Genomic DNA, 13,735 nt, shown 5'->3' with positions numbered 1-13,735 from the left:
AAGGGTCCGGGCAAGCATAACACGGGTGAAAGTGCCACATAGCGCTCGAGCATGTAGGAAGGCGATCTGGGTTTACGCAAACAAAGGCGGCCAACCAAGACCCTCACATGACAAGGCCAAGCATTTAAAACTCCGACCCGGACGCATGTGTGCACCTGTCTCATTTGGCCGAACTAGCCTGGCACGACACGAATGGTGCCGATGGATGACCGGAGCTCATGCGGCACGCGCCGTGCGCGAGACGGTGCACGTAGGGGCGATGAAAAGCACCACATAAAGCTGGCCTGAGCGCGCCCCCGACCCATGTATCATGGAGCTTGAGGAAAATTGGTCGGGTGTGAGGCGGCCTCAACGATTGGAGGACATAGAGCACGCCATGGAGGCATCGGCGGGAGGCGTGTGTGAAACGGACAACATGGAGTCACTCTCGCAATGCCCCAGGAGGTGGGTACTCCAACATCCTTTATATAAGTAATAAAAGTGTTATGTCAGGATATTGTAGAATACTTTTTGTGTGCATCCAGTAGATTAAGTATCACTCAATTTCCATATACAAACCGAATTAAAATCCCAGCGGCAAAACCATGTCTGAACGGAAGAACCTTTGGTGGTGCAACTTATATGGAACAAAACATCATATAACCAACCAAAAGCTAGCAGTGCTAGAAGAATATACCTATTTCAGAATGTCCTTCATTAACTAAAGAACTGTGACAGCTCCCCACAAAAAAAAAAGAAATGTGAGAGCTATCTTTTTCAAAAACAGAAAAACTAAAGAACTGTGAATTTGTATTATTACAGATAATTAAATGAGTTTACGAACTACTAGAGTTAGAGTCACATCACAAGAAAGTAAAAAAACCGCTCTTCCTAAAATGTTATTTTGGGCCATTATCTCCCTTTTTTTTTTGGCTCACTTTGTGATATCAACTATCACATCTTCGAGCACTTTAGCCCCACTGGTGGTTTCCAGAAGAGAGGAGTTTGCAAGAATATTTACAGAAGTCCAAAACTCCAAAACTAAATCCTACGTATAAGCTAAAGCATCAAGTATTTCAATGTCGATTTTGGTAACAAAATATAACTATTTGTAATCTGTGCGAAAGCAAAAGAAAATACGTTACCTTTTTGCACCATTGTAAATGATCATATTGCTAAAAAAACGTTCGTTAAGTTTAGACCACAACAATATGCGTTAATTTAATAGATTTGTTGCATTTTAAAGCATTTATTCGTACAAACTGGATATCGGACGTGGGGAGGGGAGCTGGACTGCAGGACAATTCTGACTCAGCAAACTAAGCTCAATTTTTCTTTGAACAAGAAATTAAACAATAGTTGAAGTGCAAAATAATTTTTATCTGAAATAAAATATGAAACACGATATCATAGGATCCATTATAAAATAGAAATACCAAGACCATGGCAATAGAGCATCCACAATATTTCAAATAAGTACGAGACACTGACATTACAACATGCATAATGTATCTTCGAGGCAGCTACCTCACCATTATTGAACCAATGGAAATATCAGTCTTTTTCCCATCTCTAGATCATGAGAGGGAAAAGATCAACATGTCTCTAATGAAAACGTTGTTGTTCTTGAAATGACGCAGAAATGGAAACAATGTCGAAATTGGTGACAACTGACCAAAAACAACCAAGATCAATAGAAGGGTGCCCGTTCAGGGACACCCTTCCGGGGCCGGCGGCGGTAGCTGATCCATCCCAGCGGAGGGTCGCTAGGCCCCGGCAGATCATCGTCCTCGCCTTCATCTTCTGTGTTTGAGCCCGAATTTCCCCGGTTGCGCCTCGGATCAATCATGAATGTCAAATTGGGATCTGACACCATTCCATCAAGCTGAACATTAAGAAAACATAAATTTGCATCAGTGAAGTATATAGACTAGCTAGCTAGTGCATGCAAATGTGACATAACATAAACTACTCCAAGAATATACTGCATTTTATCACATTGGAGAATGTCCAGACGCGATAGTGAATATGTATATTAATAAATAAAAGTAATGAAAAAGGTGTTTTTTCTGTGGATATACATGGTGTCATAACAAGCGATAGATGGTTTTCTAGAAGTTTAAAGCAGATAAGACAAAACTAAACTACTCCAGGAATATAATGCGTTTTATCACTTGGGTGGATGTCCATCCATACTTGAACATTTGCTATTTTTATAAAAGAAAAGAATAAATCAAATTATTTTCTTTTTCCTTTTTGTGGAGGAACCGATAAGAGCACTGCCTTTTCACATAGAGAAGGATGAAATAACACGTACAAAGTTGATGAATTTTTAAAGAGAACTCGCTGGCAAACCCGACTGTAAGCTAAAATGTCGCAGAAAACTAGCTAACCCCCACCGTGGCATGAGCCCGGCCATGTCAGCTGCCACCGCTTGATATCCTCGAATGCCAGGGCGGCCACCTCAAGGTGATTAGCCCGGTGCAGTTGAAAATGCACCGGTTACGCTCGTTTCAAATATTTCAGATCATATATACTCCCTTCGTCTCATAATGTAAGACTTTTTTGACACTACACTAGTGTAAAAAAACGTCTTACATTATAAGACGGAGGGAGTAGGGTTGTACCGCTTCGCCGAGGCTTGATGTCCTTTGGGTACCGCGGCAACCATCGTATCCCACCAGGAATTAATTTTTTTATATGATATACATCACGGGAAAAAGATTGAGACTTTTAAAATTTAATTTGGTAGTGATATATGGCTCTGCATCCGCGGAAATATGACAAAAAACAGATATAAGGCTACTTTAATGAGTATTATTACTCGTGGTATCACAATTCCTTTCACATTTTGCTCAACAGACATCTACACCGATGCACCCCATCACTCACATCCATGATGAGGAGGCTTGACAAGACAAAAGTGATGTTTCAAATGGTAATGACTTGGCGACTTGGCGTCGCGAGATTTTACGACCATGGCGCCGATCCACAAAGCCCGCCCATGGTTAGCACCATGGACCTAGCGCTGGAGTTGATGCACTCCTGCGACGTGACGGGCCTCTCTGACGTGACCTCTGTCGGCGCCATTCCTCCTGGAGGTTGGCCCATGGAGGAGGAAGTCTTTGGCCAGGTTGACCTCTTGGTGCTCGCGGACTGGGTGCCGGAGCACTGGCGTAATGACACCATTAGCCGCGCGGTGGACGTGAAGCTGGGGATGTACAGGGTATGACGCCGCCGAGGTGGACACTGTGCTGCGGCTGTGGAATGACGTGAGGCGGTCGGCGCCGGCGTCACCGCCATGTCTAACATGGTGATGTTGGCCTCTCTCCGGCCGTTGACAAGGGCATGTTGATCGAGACATGGGTCATGCGCCATGGCCGTCGTGCTCGGGACCAGATCGGATCGCAGGCTAGATCGCGTGCGAGCTAATAGGTGGGAGCCTGGAGGCTGCAGTGTGCGAGCCCAGCGTGAGCTGGGCGGCGTCAAAGCCGTCAATCAGATCAGCATCCCCGGCCGTATCCACTAGTATTCTTTTTCCAAAAATGATAAGCGAACGTTTCACAAAAAGTTTACTTACCTTCTAACGTCGGATCTTGTCCGTCCAATTCAAAGATCGATTTCAATTAATTGATGGATACTCCAGTATTTAGCCATGTGGTGCCCTCACAGCGAACGTACAAACATGGAAGGCAATTATGAGAGGACGCGTGCATGCATGTACCTTGCAGCTCAGTGAGCAGAAACGGAAGTTGGCGTCCACGAGTCCCCGGCCGCACTCCCGGCACGCCCCGGCGGGGCCGACGCACTTGACGCCGTGCTGCGGCGCCTGCGGCCGCCGGTTCAGAAACACCACCCTGTCGTAGTTGATGACGTACGTCTGCACCAGCGAGATGTCAGCCACCGCCTTCAGCTCCGCCACCCGGATCACTTCACGGTACGACGACTTCCGTATCTGCAATTGCATCCATCCACAGCGCGGCGGCCGCCGCCGTCGTTAGCGCTTGCCGGAGACGTAAGTATGCTCTAGCGTATACGCGTTACGTACCTGGACGACGTGGTGGTTGCGGTGGGCGGAGACGCACAGGGTGCAGCAGACGGCGTCGGCGTCGCCCGCGCAGTCGAGGCAGTAATGGTTGCACTCGTTCTTGACCAGATAGGGGTGTTCGGCGCACGGCTTGAAGAACTCCGCGCCAAGCAGCGGCCCCAGCCACGCCGGGGTGCGCCTCCCCGCTTGGTGGCCGAACAGCATGCCCATTGACGACGACGTTGCTCTCCGTTCCTATACCTTGACAGCAGACACAAGCAAAACACGTATATGAGCGCTACGAGATCTAGGAAGCTAGGATCGTTGGCATGTATAAAACGAGAGATGGACATCTGTGCTACCTGGAAGGACGTCGTCGTTCCGCTGGAAGTGGCGGCGGGGCGATTTTAGATCTGCGAAATGGAACGCGAGGGTATTCGCTTTATATATATAGTGGTTGGGAGGAAAGGGGAGGGGTTCAAAAGGAAAGAAAAGCACAGAGACAGAGGGTTTCAAGTGTTTCTTTCCACGGATGGCTACAGATCCAGGAGGAGTACGTCTTCAGTCTTTACTACTCTTATTTTCGTTTTTGCCTAGCTATTTGGGCATGTGTGCTAAAAAATGAATCATGTGAAAATTTTATATAACTGGCTACTTAAAAAAATCGAATATTCATGTGAAAAATGAATCATGTGAAAAAATATACGTCTACACTAGTCTTGTTTCCATCTTCACTGGTCTTGTTTCGCGCAGTTTTGTTGAAGGGAGAAGGGAGCGAGCGTTTCATGCCTGTTCGAAACATGACATCCTCGTGCATGTTTCTTTTCAGGAGCTAAAACACGGAAATAAGACTAGTGAAGACGAAAACAAGACTAGTAAAGACTATATTTTTCACATGATTCATTTTTCGCATGACTATTCCATTTATGTAACAAGGCAATTATATATTCTTTCACATTTTTCATTTTTTTAGCTCCTGTGTGTCCTACACCCTAATGGCCAATATAATAAAAAATAGAAAAAAAATAAAAAACTGAAATTTCCTGAATCAAATACGCTCAAACTTTGTATGTGTTTGCAAGATTGCATATAGGAAAAAATATTCGAAGAGCTCTACAAAAGAAAAATATTTCACTCCAAATTTTGAGCACCTTTTGAACACCGTTTTTTTCTCGTGTGTAGAGCTCATCAGATGATATTTCTCGACGAAAATTTGCAAGCACCAAAACGTTTGAGATGTCACGAAATTTCAAATTCTTTTCATTATTCATTCAATTTTTTTGAATTTACTGCTCATGAAGGTCTAGGGACACCAAGGAGCAACCACAACTTCTCCCCAAAAAAAGAATCATCTAAAAAAATATCTCAGTAAGACCGTGCTCTCCTTGTGTAAAAAGGGGAAAGCAAGGCGAAACGCTTTTGAAATTGAGATAGACCATTTGAAAAAAAATTGAAATTGGCATGATAAAAAATGAAATGAATGGCTCGAAAGTTGAAATCAGTCTTTTAAAATTTGAAATAATTATTCTTAACGACACTAGAGGGAAGGAAAGTCGGGTTATTGTAGCTCACCTGACTTCCTTTCCTAAGTGAGAGGTTCCAGCTCCTCGACCGCTACTGCCGGGGTGAGTTGTGCTAGAACTACCAGCACCTTGATGCAACCCCACCCCAAATTGATCTCCGCCCTTGCTTGATCTCAACTCAAGTCACTGTACTATAAAGGGTAATGAGTGGTTGGGTTTGTAATGAGAAGGGCGATGTATGGATACACACAACCGGTCACCATCCCATCAACCTGCCGCAATACCTTGCCGCTCTGTTGTGCATGATGTGGGTATGACACAAGGGCAAGAGAGATCCCGAATTTTTTAGCCTATGCAAAAAATTCCTCGAGGAAACAAATACTACCGACAATAGGAATTTGTATTGATTGATTTGAACCTTTGGATGTGAAAAATAAGCAGTCCTTACTATTTTGATGTCTTGTAAAAGATCTCTATTGCCTAGTTCAGAAATAGAAACAAAATCAAATTCCTGAATACTCACCATATGTAAAATTGATGGACAATTGTCGTTTTAGGTACAGTGATCATAGACCCTTCAATGATTCTTTTACAAGGTTTACAGTTTAGGTCATAAGTTTCAACATCAATGGTCAATGCGGGGGAAAGCGGGAACAACAAAGCAAGGCGTCTATCATCATGGAGGATGTGGATGGGCATGTAGGCGTATGAGGTATATTGTTAGAGTGGTGAGAGGTCATGGCACAGTGGTGGGTCTAGAATGAAAATATTTGATTAGAAAGAGGCGGTGATGGATCTATGTTGAAGTGAATAGATAATCATTCCCGGTCATATGTTTGTTCAATGAAAGACCGTTGACATAAAAGGACACAATAGCAACATAGACCGCTAGGGAGGTGTCCCTTGTGATAGACATAGTGCTAGATGGGTACGCATAGGAAGCAGTGACAAGGAGGCAAGGAGACGAGTCAAAGTGCAGAGATAAAGCATGGGTGGGCTAGGAGGAACGATGAGTGTATCTAATGGCAGCAGAAAAACATAAACCCCCTTTCAGTTTGTATAGTTATTATGTTTCACATGTAACATTGATTAGTTACTATGACATTTTATAAACATCACTTGATGTGGCAATGGGTGGGATAAGGGTGGTGGCACGAAGGGGATGCGATATGCTAGGGTTTCCCCAAATGAGGAAATGGGTGGGATGAGGGTGGCAGCACAAAGGGGAGGAGATATGTAGGGTTTCTGCAAATTCCGAGACTATATGATGGTGCAAAATGTGGTTAACGTTGCAATGCGTGACATTGCCTACGATTGGTGGGCCACCATGTTTAAACTGACTAGTTATGTTTAGTATATAGTACCTTTGATATATTTATATTATATTAGGTTTTGTAATAGTTACCAGTTGTAATTTCAAAAATTCATAAGTCATAACAAAACAAAAAAAGTAGAGTAAGATGAGGTTGGCAAGGATGTGAGTGAAGTAACATAGTACCAATTGCATACATTGGTGGGGATCATGGGTGGACCCACACCCTTGGTGGTTTGTGATCTAGCCTATGGTCTTGGCCCCAAATTCTACTCTAACGTTTTGAGGAAGGTTGAAAAAAGCAATGATATGTAAACACGCACTATCGAGTAGGTTAGATAGGAAGATCCAACCCCAATCACGGATAGGTTTTAGGTTCGTCCTCGGGTACTATGGCTTTGGCAAATCTATATATGTTTATATGATGCAAAAGTTACATAATACCTTAGGAAAGAATCTTTAGTTCATAAAACTTTTGCCCAACCTGGATCAGTTGTACATGTTAGATGTTCTACAAGCATATGTCTCCAAACCTAGACGCGGATAGGTTGAGGTCTTTTTTCCAGAAAGGGCGCCGCTTGGGCCACGGGTCGATTGAAACATCCAAGGTTGGGTGTCCTTATTTTGTTACTCGAGACAGAAGTGCGATTGAAGATTCTGATGTGAAATATCCGGAGATATGAAGAGAATAGTGTCATTCTCATTCTTACATTTGTTGCACCTAACTTGAAAACCCAACGGTTAGGTTAGGTTTGGGCTATAGTTTCTACCCAGAGCACAAGGCAACAAGATTCTGAGCTAGCTGGAAGCCTAATAAAAGCCTAAAATACCTAAAAATCATTTTTTTAAAAATACTCCACTAGCGCAAGAATGTGCGTGCTACAACATTACACTGCAATAGTCTGCTATACATGGACCCAAATGAACGCGTCAAAGAGCGTGGAAGCATGAAACAGGCCGCGTAATTGGGCAAGTATCTATTGTCATAGCAATAAATAAGGGTGAGAAAAGAAACTAACTTGTTATCAGGTTTCCAATGGACGAATGCTAGGGGATGTGGATGTTGAGTCTGTGTTTTGTTTTTTTGCCATAGGCCCTACATGAAAAACGAAAACAAGGAAACCATGAGCAAAAAATTCATTGTGGTAAATTGTTAAGATAAAAACATGATATATAGTATAAAAGCTTGTCATCCTGTCAAGTTGGTATACACATTTTCAATTCCATAAACAGCAAGGACAAATTATAAGCATATGTGGTAAAATTGAAAAGAGTAATGGCAACTGCATAATAAAGAACATGGCATTTTATTATAACGATCATGGTGGCCACATTATCATCTATGGCAACACAAGTGGTAAAAGAACAACACATTGGCGGCTGGGAACAAGCTATCATTATAGATGGCTAAAGTCTGTCACATAAAGTCACCAAATCAAGCCACCTCATGGTGTGAAAGGTGTCCCCTACAGAATGTAAACATCAACAAAATCTGGTGCATTAAACATCCACACATGTACTATGCTGCCATACTACAATAGACATAAACTGATGAAACATGTGGCCCGCTAACAAAAGGAACATCACAAGCGGTTCATGTCCTGTAAAAACGATCGTCCTGACATGCAATCTAACCAGTTGCATATTGTTAGTTGTGCATGTGTGACATTCAGGTGCATCAACTTCCCACCACCTTCGTCTCTCCATCAACTCAAAATTTGGAAAATGTGCAACTAGACAAACCAAAATTCACCCCTTGTTATGGATCTATCAATATGCGCACCGAACATACCCACCAAAGATTCAACATTCCACAACACCGTAACCTCTCCCAAAATCACCTAATCTCTGCAGGCCTAGCCTCCCCATCCAAACCTCGCCTTCTCTTTTTGCCCCATAAATCAAGCATGCGCCATGCGCCTCCTCCATACCTCAAATCACATGAAAAATGGAGTATCGCAACTCATACCTCGACCTTGACGAACACATCATTGCATGGGCTTGATATCCTATCAAAGCCGACTTTGATTGCATGCAGCCATAGCGGGAGGCTAGGCTGAATTGGGTGGTCACATATGCTTGATGCTCTATCAGAGATGATGGATCCATAGGCAACGAGGATTGGTGCCGTTACTCGGTCTTGATTCCTTGCTGGAACTGCATCAGTGGTGTGCTTCCGCGGCGCGATCTAGAGGCAATGGAGGTTGGGGCAAGGGCGAGGAGAAGAGCTATGGGTGCGAGGAATGGATGTTATACCCGCTCCAGGGAAACAATAGTGTGTGGCGAGTCCACAAATTTCCCTTCCCCCCGCTGACTAGATCCACGCTAGTTGGCATGCTGCACACACGAGACCTCCATAGCTGACCATACGACAATGGCAACATCACGTGTTGATGTATCTACACGAACACCTTCGCACTAGAATTTCCTTTTCTAAAATATAATCATTATAGTGTAGTTTTTATTTAAAAAAATAATAAATTAATATGTTTTTACTTTCTAGGCAATTAATATGTTTTTATAGGAGACACCATTATTCTGATGTTTCATAACAGGCTGGGCTTAGGTTTCATTTAGGTCGGGAGTTTGAAAGCCCAACCCGAACCTGACCTAGCCCATGAGACAAAAAACGTTGGTTACACTAGTCTATTATCTATATCATCAAAATAAAAAGACCCAAAGGCAATCCATCTAATCTTAGCCATCAATTTATTTTCAATCCAACGACCTAAATTGCTTCAAAATCTAGTGCTCAATATGTTTAGCATGCAATAAATATTATACAAAATATCAACATAAGTGATAATCACGTAATTATCGTGCAATTAATATATTACCTAATATCATCGTACAATTAATATTTTACCAAATATCACACAAAAAATATATTTTACCAAATATGAATGTGCATTATACGTATGAATTTATATTAGTATAAGAGAAAGTTGGAAACTATTAAAAAAATTGATCTTATGGTGTGTTTGCTTCTAGAAATGGTAGATTTTAATATGACACCGGCAATTCCAACTGGCGGGCCATTAATTAGTACCAAAAAAGGTGTAAGGTTAAACGAATCAGGCAAGGCCATTAAATCACTACCAAAATTGGACGTCAAATTAAATAGTCAAATGATGATGACCTCATGCATGACACATGATGTCTCGTATGGGCCCAGCGCAGGTCCTAGCCACCCACAGGCCCAATCCATGACTATTTGCGGAAGGCTCGAACTTTGTGCCTCTATCCTAGTGGGTTGAAAACATACATGGTCGCAGGCTCTCGAAAACCCTTATCGAATGAACTTATAGCATCCGTTCACGCTCACTATTTGGTGTGTTTGTTGTTGTAATTTTTTTTTTCATTTTTCTTTATTTCTTCCCTTGGCTTTTCGGTTCTTTCTGTCTACTTAGCTTTTTATCGGTTTTCTTTGTTTCTTTCTTGGTCACTTATGTTTCTTTTCCCATTTTTCGTTTTTGTTTGTTTACTTTGCTTTTTTTGTTTTTAATTGTCTTCTGTTTTCTTTGTTTTTCTTAGTTTCCTAATCGGTTTTCTTCATTCTTTTTCTTTGTGTTTTTCTTGGTTTTCATCATTCCATTCTTTTACATTGATTTTCTTTTATTTTTCTCTTTAGGTTTTATTTTGATATTTTTTTTGTTTCTTTCTCGGTTTTCATTGGTTTTCATCTTTCTCTGTTTTTTTGCATGGTCGGGTTTTTCCTTTTCTTGTCGTAGAAAATAGGAATATTTTTTTACATGTTTACATTTTCAAATACATGAAACATTGTTGATATACAACTAAAGCTTTTTTTGTACACATTGAATATTTTATAATACAGGATTAACATTTTTTTCAAATATATGTTTTTCATGCATATTCTCTTTTTCATACACATTATACATTTTTGGTATAGATATAAAACATATTTATAACCTTTTGAGCATTCTCAAATACATAATTAATATTGTTTTATGTCTACTTATTTCCATACACCTTGTAGATGTTTTTCATACACCAGGAATATTTTTGTATACATGTTTAACATTTTTTAAATACCTGATTAATAATTTTTAAATATATCTTTTGATGTCTATTTTTTCATACACATTGTTAATGTACTATAATAGTACTAGTATTGAGGTGGCATGCGCCAGAAACAAGCATTCACGTCACACGCCACCAGGCAACCACATGAGGTTGGTGTGGTGGGTGTGCATTCCGGTGCACCTTATTTGGGAATAAATGATGACAAATATTTGCAAAACTTCTAGTTTGGCGCCAAAATCCGAGCCTCTATATTTTGCAAAAAAAACACCAAGCCTTTGTGTTTTGAATAGAAATATCTCGGTGTCGAATCCCTGCCCTACAAAATTCCCCTTATGTCCCAAGTAACTTCCAGCCCCACCCTGCCCAGCACATTCAAATTCCTCAGTCACCGCGACATTTTGCTGTGTTGTTGTTTTCAGGGATATTTTGATGTGTGAAAACAAATTTAAATATCAACGAATAAGCGGTGTCCGCAGTCTTTTGTTGGGACACGGTTGGATGGCCTCATATTAGTAGTGTAGGGTAGTAGGAGCAGTACAATGGTAGAGTACAAAGCAGTACGAGTCCCATCTGACACCGATTTTTTTGGAGTCCGTGCTACAGCTAGCTCTTATCCCTCCTCGTTGCTTTAACTCAGCCGACGCGCAACGTGGTATTTGAAGATTTGTGACAACATGTTTGTCAGCATCCCTTGGACATCAAGCGTTGACACGCCCAATGAAGGAGAATTTTTTGATGAAAAGGTCATCATTGTTGTTGGGCTTGAAGTTGTTGATGAACCATGCATCAGCGGTAGATCCAAAGAAGAGCAACTCGTCAAGGCCATGGACGATAACTCAAGAAACTCCAAGCACACTACCGCAGCCGAACAGAAAGCTTGGACTCCATGGCGGATGTTATCGGCAAGGCAGAGGAGGAGTTCCAGAAGCATGTAGAGGAGACGCAGATCTGGTATGCAGAGTGCCTCCAATATTTGAAGGACCGCCAGAGGGAGCTCGCCATCGAGTGGGAAAAACATGCCTTAGCGAAGGCCAAAGCCGACAAGGCACAAGAAGAGGCCGCGCAAAGGATAGCAGCAACCAATGCGAAGTTGAACAAGCGCAAGATAATCCTTGCCCTCATGAAGAAGTGCTTGCCGCCAAGCTTTGCAGCAAGGATGAAGAAGTCCAAGCCCTCCTTGTGCAGCAATCTCAAGAACTCGAGCGGAAGCACAAAGAGGCAATCAAAGCTCAAGATGCGGATAATGCCAGCAAGATTCAAGAGGTCATCAATGCTGCTGAACTGCAGAGACCACCAAGAATGTACTGGAGGGCAAGGTGAAGAAACTTGAGGAAGAACTTGCCGTCAACAACAAGGAAGTCTCGACGCTCAAAGAAGATAGAGAAAAGACGGCTCATGCCTTAGCAGAGCTGCAAACCTCAATATCCGCCAAGAACCAAGAACTCGCCAAGGCTAAGGACATTATTGATGACCTCAAACTGAGGCTGATTTCCTTGGAATAATCTCTTGAGGGTGCCGAAGAGCGGGAGAAGATCTTGATGAAGGGCCTCCAGAACGAGAAGGATTTGCTTGAGAGTGCTACAAACACTTTCAACGAGCTCAAAGGAACCTACAAGCTTTGAACTCACCGTCTTGTGGCAATTGCGGATAACCTCACTGCACGGCTATCTGCCATGGGCTTGTCGGAATACCGCTTCTCTACCAATGAAAGGTATGCTGCAAGCTCCAGACTCACTTTATTCTTTGAAAGTCTTGTCAACGCATTGGAGAAGCACCACAAAACTCAAGATGCATATCTTGTCAGTGAATCCTGCAGGCTTTGCCAGGACGTCCTCTTCAGCGTGCTCGTCAAAGTGGTGCACCGAAATCCTGGAATTGACCTCACCAAGGTCTTCGCCAGCTTGCCGAAGGGAGCTGACACCAAGGCCGTCGAAGAGCTCGTCGCACCCATCACCGAAAGGGTTGGCCAAATGTATAGAACAGAAGGCCAGCACATGCACTAATTTCCTTGCATCATCTCGCCGCCAATGTAGTCCATGTGAAAGACAAATTCATCTTACGTTAGAACTACATTTGGCTTCTGGTGTAATATAACTTGGTGTTGATGAATGTGTGTATGCTATCTCCCTTGTTTTATTCTATCTTTGCATGATTTTTATACCCTACGCTTGTCGGAAACTTGTCGGTTGCTACTTCTTGAGCTTGCGTTGGTTTTCCCTTGAAGAGGAAAGGGTGATGCAGCAAAGTAAAGATAAGTATGTCCCTCAGTTAGAGAACCAAGGTATCAATCCAGTGGGAGACAACGCACAAATCACTAATACCTGCACAAACAATCAAACAACTTGCACCCAACGCGATAAAGGGGTTGTCAATCCCTTCACAGTCACTTGCAAAAGTGAGATCTGATAGAGATAGATGAAACTAAACAAAAGATAAAGTAAATATTTTTGGTTTATAGATCTGAAATTAAAAGATTGCAAAATAGTAGATCGGAAACTTGTATGATGGAAAATAGACCGGGGGACCATAGGTTTCACTAGAGGCTTCTCTTAAAATAGCAAATAATACGGTGGGTGAACAAATTACTGTCGAGCAATTGATAGAAAAGTGCAAAGTTATGACGATATCTAAGGCAATGATTATGAAATATAGGTATCATGTTCGTGTCAAGTAGACCGGCTCCTGCCTGCATCTACTACTATTACTCCACACATCGACCGACTCTTGCCTGCATCTAGAGTATTAAGTTCACGAAGAATAGAGTAATGCATTAAGTAAGAAGACTTGATGTAGAGGAATAAAGTCAAGCAATATGATGTAAACCCCATTTTTTTATCCCCGATGGCAACA

The 13,735-nt window shown here is 42.2% G+C and overlaps 1 long non-coding RNA gene across 1 annotated transcript; it reads right to left on the bottom strand.

The window, feature by feature from the left end:
• Window positions 1–1,386: 1,386 nt before the first annotated feature.
• On the bottom strand, window positions 1,387–3,774 carry LOC119322611. The gene is made up of 2 exons (XR_005155722.1): window positions 3,704–3,774; window positions 1,387–1,864 (listed from the first exon to the last, which is right to left on the bottom strand). It is a non-coding gene; the product is annotated as an uncharacterized LOC119322611 (long non-coding RNA).
• Window positions 3,775–13,735: the final 9,961 nt, after the last annotated feature.

This window comes from Triticum dicoccoides, chromosome 6B (assembly GCF_002162155.2).
Source record: "Triticum dicoccoides isolate Atlit2015 ecotype Zavitan chromosome 6B, WEW_v2.0, whole genome shotgun sequence".
Lineage (NCBI taxonomy): Eukaryota > Viridiplantae > Streptophyta > Magnoliopsida > Poales > Poaceae > Triticum > Triticum dicoccoides.
The sequence above is the reverse complement of the archived record's forward strand: the minus strand, read 5'-3'. Positions and strand labels throughout refer to the sequence as shown.